Below are 7,170 nucleotides of genomic sequence, written 5' to 3' on the forward strand. Positions count from 1 at the left end.
TTAGTCACAATAAATTATTAATTAAAATGCTATAGCTGAAGCAAAACAATTTTTAGCTTTCAAAATTTCTAAATAAGTCGTGGCAATAGTCGGCTTAATAACTACAATTATTTGTCATAAATGATATAACCACATATTTATAGTTGTGATGAAATTTTATAGCTATTCATAAGTTTTTGCAACGACTTGAAGCTGTAGCAATAATAACATTTTAACCACATTAAATCAGTTAAAACACAATCTTTTAATTAATTGATATTTTTGCTTCAAGTTACAAAAACGTACAAATAGTTAGCTTAATAGTTCCAATTATTTGTCGTGACAAATGAATAATAGGCAATTACCTTTCATAATTGACCATAACTATATATATATATATATTGTCATTCATTTGAGGTTATTGTTGCAGTAATAATATTTTAACCATATAAATTAGTTGCAAATAAATTCGTAGATGAATTCTTTTACTTCGACTATCAAAGTCATGACAAGAGTTGGTCTAGAATTAATATACGGTTATGATAAAATAATTTCATATAAAAATTTGGAAAAAGCGACAATGTATATAACTTGAAGAATTAATTAAATTCTAAATAAGAAAGAGTAAAATGAAAAACATCTTCAATCTTAAAATAGAATTTAAACAGAACAAAAACTAAAATGAAAAAAGTATAGTAAAATAGCGACGGGTTTGCGACGAAAAATAAAATTTGTTGCTAGTTTTTCTACTAACATATAGCAGAAGATCTTGAAATGAAAACTCTATCGCTAACTTTATTATTTATTTTAATTTTTAGGTTTAATCATTGTAATATCAATCAATTTTTAGATACATTTGTTGTATTTTAAAATCAAACTTACTTCCAGTATATTATAAAAATCTTACACTTACACCCTCTATGAGGTAACTATGTTTATTAAAATAAAACTATTAATAATAAATTACAATTATAGCATTATTCATGTACTTATTTTTATAAAATTTTGAAAAGGGATTAAAAACATTTTTGTTGGAAACCATTATTCATGAAGTTGATTAAAAAGGATAATAATTTTTGTGTAAAAATATTCATCTTTCTTAACTCTTAAACAAACCCAAAATACTTAATAAGATAACTAGAATTGTCATATATTTGGAAAAATAGTTTTATCTTCCAAAAGTCTTTAACTATAATGATACTATTCTTATTTTTCTAAATATATGTAAGCATCTTATATAATGAAAATTCTACACACAAAAAATAGCATACAACAAATTTAAGATATTTTTTAAGCGGTTCAAGAAATAAACAAACTAAAATAATATTGAGTTATTCATATGCAATAAGTATTTTATAATTAATTAAAGATACAGATAACTTACACGTTTAAAGTTTAAGAAAGTTTTCACTATTTGCATATCTTATTAAGCAATTTATATTTAATTAAATGCATGAACAAAAAAAAATTCAACAAAAATATTTAGCTTCTCTGTTAAATTTTGTAAATATAATACGTAAAACTTTTTTAAAATTTTAATTTTTTTAATAAGTATATTTTAAATACTTTTAGTTATGGATATACCTCAGAGGAAGTGTAACCGTAAAATATTCATAATATAGGAGATATAGTATTTAATTTTACTATGTATAGTTACACTAATAATAAAGAATTTATTATGGTTGACATCCAAGTCCCTAGAAAAACTGATTATATTATAATTTTTATTAAATAAGTCTTACGTGCAGTCAAACCTCCCTATAACGGCCTTTTTTATTTCGATATTTTTTTTTGTTGTTATAGTGAAACATCGTTATAGAGGATATATATTATATATAAATATAAAACTTGGTTATGAGAAAAACTTGATTTTTATAGTGAGTGGTTTATGTATGAGGATATTGTTATAAAGATGTCTGACCGTATAAGTTTCAATTATAATTAAAAAATGGAATTATATCCCACAATTATGTGCATGACTAATTATTTCAAAATTAAACAACTATAATCTTGTACTAACTATATTGTACAATAAATTATTTCTATTACTGAATCAAAGAATTAAGAATTTAATATAATTCGTATACATAAAGAGGATATTGTCTTTTTATGACTATTATCCGATGTTTTATAAACTTAAAAACTTTAATATATTATGTTTTATTTCAAAAATTTGAGAATTTAATATTGCTTGATAAATGAGTGTATAAAAAATTAATTAGTATATAATAATTCATATCAAACAAAGTAGTACTTGTGATTTTCCAATATAATTTAAATAAATATGTAATTATACAGTAACTTTGTGCTTGTAATTATTTACATTGCTCACTAATTATATTCAATCTGAATAATTATAAAAATTTTATAAATCTAATTAAACACTAAAATACGAATCTAATATAATAAAAATAGGAGTATATAACAAACTACTAACAATATCATATAGGATGAAAGAAACTTTAAAGAAAAATTTTGATTTAGAATATCTTTATTTTATGCAAATAGTTTATTTTTCAATGTTACTTAACATAAATTATATATTTATTCTTTTCATAGTAGTGTTTTTACTTATAATTGTTAGCACTTATATATTTTTGCATCTACTGAATTAAGATGTAGTATTAACTAATTAATAAAAGAAAGCAAAATTATATTATATAAATGACAAAGGACAATTGCAATTGGCCAAAAGTAAATCATCAAAACCTAAACTACGTTCTAAACTCTTCAGCCGCCAATCCTACCCCTACGTCCCCTTCCCCACTTTTTCAATTCTTACTTCAACTATGGATAAACTAAAATATGCGAGAACGACATAGAAGAAGAGTGAGAGAGAACCTCATAGAGGTAAGCTCGTATCTCTATTTTACGGTTTGTGAATTTTCTCATACCTACTTGACATGAATTTTTTGGATTTAGTTTTGCGAATTATTCTGCAATTTAATATTCTGCCTTATTTTTGATATATAGTGAGTGAAAGTTTGAAGATTTTGAAGAGGAGCCATAGTTCGTGAACTGTAACAGCAAAGCAACATTACAAATTTGGGATCAAGATCCTTTAAGAAGTTTACGAAGTCTACAGGTTTTTAAATTTTTTTGTTGCTTTGTACTTTTCTCTTTTATTATATGTTAAAAATTCTTGTTTTCTTGTCTTATTCAATTTATATTTTTACTAATCGAACTTGCATCTTTGTATTGAAGTTTAAACTCAATTGTACCTTTAGAGGTCGTTTGGTAGCTGGTTAGAAGAAAGGTTATTCATGTATAAGGGGTAACATAACTTGTACCATGTTTGGTAGGCAATAGTTATTTTGTATAAAATTCTGCATAACTAATACCATGTTTGGTTGACATTTTTCAATTATGCATAAATAATACATGTATAAGTTATGAGTCAATCTGCGTATTGTTTTATGCGGGGTAGAAGATGGAATAACTAATACATGTATTAGTAATACATGGATAAAATACTGAAATGACAAATTTACCCCGATCACTTTACACATAAGGCTTCCTTATTTCTCTGCCAACCCGTCAACAGGTTTCACTTGCTTTCACTTGCCAACTATATACCTTGTCTTCTCTCATTTTTAAAGAACAAACTAGCAAAAGCAAACTGGAGAAGCCACTAGAAAATGGAAATACCAAAACTAAGAAGTGAAAATCAAATATGTCTAAACTTCCATAGTTCAGTAGTATGACGAAGAAGTGAAAGTAACACCCAAAGTTCCTAACTGAATTGTTTCCTACATAAATGGAAAGAGAGAAAAAACAATGCAAAAGAAAGCCAGGGGTATAGTTGTAAACAAGCATTTTACTTTAAAATTTATATAATGTATATCAATTTCTAATACAACAAACCAAACATTCAAAAAAATAATCTCTGCATAACTAATACCTGCATAACTAATCCCTGCATTACTTATCCCTGCATAACTAATCCCTGCATAACTAATACATGTATAACTAATACCTGCATAACTCTAACCGGCAACCAAACGACCCCTTAGTGAACTCATACAATTGTCAAATGTTGCCTTCTCCGGCTAAAATGCCAAAAAGAATTAATCCATATCAGTTAAAATTTTAGTCTAGTGCCAGGCAATATGATCCGCCTCCAATTGCAAAGTGATTTGTAACTTAGAAAGCACCAATGAGACTCGGTTAAGATTAAATTGCAGTACTGATGTTCTTAATCCTTGCAAGCAATATGTATTTTGCTTCATTAATTAATTTTTGAAGCAATATAGTGACTAACTACCTCTTTTGCATATGTGATCGATTATTTTTTGCTTTCGGGTATTAAAATACTTTATCATTAACAGGCAAATTTGACAAATTAAGACTAAAGCTAAAGTGCAGTTAAGGCGGTGCTATGTTGGGAAGCGAGGAAGGAGAAGACGGTGCTACTTTGTGTAGATGGTGTTGTAGAAGAATTATAAGTAATTTGTGGAGTGTAATTTTTTTTAATTCTTAGCTACATTGTAACAATTCTTATGTATATCTTTTGGAATCAAAAATATTTGAAATTTTAGCTGCAGGATGAAAATTCTGTGACCAATTATTTTGTGGCAAATTTTTCGATTATAGCAATAAAAATTTAGAATTCGAGGCTACACATATATATAGTTGATAGTTATTTTTTCACTTTTCGTAGCAAATGATTAAACTATAGCTTGAATACTATAGATTTTATGGCAAGAAGAATGAATTCTTAGCTACATACGAAAATTTTTGTGCCAAATACTTCGATTGTAGCTGTAAATTTATGAACTCGTAGCTAAATAAAAGAACAATTGCCACGAGACTGAGGTATAAAAATAGCCACAACATATGAATTTTCGTAGCAAATAAATTAATTCTTTTGCCACGATAAAACACCTTGTGGCTACAACATAAAGATTGCTACAAAGTTTATTTGTTGTGGCAAAAGAATAAGAGTTTTTGCTATAAGTATATATTTTGTGGCAAAAAAAGTTCTGTTAATATTGCTACAATACCAAAAATATTCGTAGCAATAAATATTAGTCCTTAGCCACGAACCATGTCATGTCTGTAGCTAACTTTTAGTTACGCTACTTCTTACTACGAATGCTACGGAAAAAAAATATTGTGGCTAAAGTGTTTAGCAACGGGATTTTTCATATTTAGCTACAATATATTTTGTAGCTGTAAATGCATAGTGTTGTAGTGGAGGTTCAAGACAGGTTCATCTTGGCGTGTTCAGTTCTAGCCGCAACATATTTGACGATAATCGTGACTTTTGTTTGAGAAATTTGACCGGTGTGCTACGCACGTTGAGACAAACTTTGTGGTGGAAATTTGGAGATGCGACCTATTGAAGGCTATGTGAAGAATGTGGATCAAGTTTATTTTGTCAGAAAATTCAGGCCAAGGGGGAGAATTGCTAGGTGTTTGCCATAATTTTCTTACCATATTTATGATCCAGTTGACAATAAACTTATTAGAAGTCGTGATGCAATATTCAGGTGTGTCACTTGTGTTTGCCTCTTCGTGAGGCTGTTCTCTCGATATTTTGTACTCTCTTTTACTATAGTGGATTGCTCATCTCCGCCATGGATGTAAGTCAGTTAACCGAACCACGTTATATGTTTGCGTCTCTTTTGGTATATTTCTCTTTGTTGTATGATTTATCGTCGCTCAAGGTTTGCTTGCTAGCTTCAGCATGACACTTGATTTTTCCGATCCTAACACCTAGGATTATATATGATTCTTTGTTCATCTCATGCAACACCAAATCCCTTGCTTTGGAGATGCCTCAATATTCAAAGTGCAATAATGGTTGAAAATCTATCTTCATGTTTCTAGGCTTCAATGGGAAAATGTAGTGAATTCTATTTCGAACATTTATCCGTTGAGACAAACTCTAAGATGTGCTCAGGTTTTTATACCTTGAACAAAGTTACCTAAAATGTCACGACCCAAAATCCACTACGGGTCGTGATGGCACCGGACACCGTTGTCAGGCAAGCCTACTAAATACTTAATTAAACTCCAATTTTAACAATTTTTGAAAAGTCCAAGATTTTCCTTTAAATTTCATAAGTACAAAAGTAGCTGCTTCATTTTGAATTAAATAATAGCAATCAATTCAAAACATTTCAAAACCATCCCAGAACCCGGTGTCACAAGTGCATGAGCAACTACTGATAAGGAGAATAAAATACAATGTCTGTCCGAAATACAGTAGACAGGGAATAAATAAATAAAGTACTGGAAGGGAACTACACTAGCTGCGGGTCGTCTCGAACAATGCAGCTCACCTAGTCCCCAAACCATCCGTGCTGCCATCTAGTGTAAAATATACATGTGCAACAAAAATGCACAGAAGTGTAGTATGAGTACGTAATCAACGTGTACTCAGCAAGTATCCCGTCTAATCTCGAAGAAGTAGAGACGAGATTGTCGACTTTGACTCTTACTAGAGGTCAATTAACAATATACTAAAATGTGAGGAAATCCATGGGTATGTTATTTGGATCGGGTGGCATGCCGCCATGGTTATGTTGTTTGGATCGGGTTGCGTGCCGCAACAACGTGATGTTCAGTACAGTTCCCTATATCTGCCTTTATGTGTTTCTTTTCCTATCTTTTCGGAGGAAAGCTCGTATTAGCTGTGAACGCGCGTCGCATGTATAATTCGCGAGCGGGGTGTCTGTTTAGTATGTTGCCCGCGTCGCAGGTATGATTCGCGAGCGGGGTAATTGGATCTCCTTTTCATAGTTCATTTTTCTTCTTCCTTGTATCGCGCTCGAATCAGTAGCCTATTGGCACATTGTGGCATCAATTGAGACTTTTGATCATGTCCGGGGTGGCATATTGCTTGAGTAGTTCGTACTGGGTGAGACGAGATTATTGGTTTTAAGATCCGTGCAATCCGAGTATATGAAGTACATTAAGGAGCTAAGCCATTATTCGGCCCAGAATGCAGTGATGGTTCTTGACAGGAGTATAGACCCAATGAATTGTTGATTCGGTAGTTGGTTATGAATTTCTGCACATCTCTCTCGTCGTGGCGGTATTGTAAGAGTTGGAGTAAGACCTATGTCTGTCATGGGATGTAATGGGAGCATCAGATTAGTAGGATTTCGACTAAGTTGATCAGAAAATGTTATTGGGTTCCGGTGAGTAAAGTGATGCAAGGCGTGAATTCAGCTAAGGTATGCA

At 30.4% G+C, this 7,170-nt stretch overlaps 1 long non-coding RNA gene across 1 annotated transcript; it reads left to right on the top strand.

Annotated features, from left to right (window-relative positions):
• The first annotated feature begins 2,663 nt into the window (after nucleotides 1–2,663).
• Nucleotides 2,664–4,598, top strand: LOC109222127. The gene is made up of 3 exons (XR_002067354.1): nucleotides 2,664–2,829; nucleotides 2,953–3,064; nucleotides 4,308–4,598. It is a non-coding gene; the product is annotated as an uncharacterized LOC109222127 (long non-coding RNA).
• The last annotated feature ends 2,572 nt before the right edge of the window (nucleotides 4,599–7,170 follow it).

This window comes from Nicotiana attenuata, unplaced genomic scaffold (assembly GCF_001879085.1).
Source record: "Nicotiana attenuata strain UT unplaced genomic scaffold, NIATTr2, whole genome shotgun sequence".
NCBI lineage: Eukaryota > Viridiplantae > Streptophyta > Magnoliopsida > Solanales > Solanaceae > Nicotiana > Nicotiana attenuata.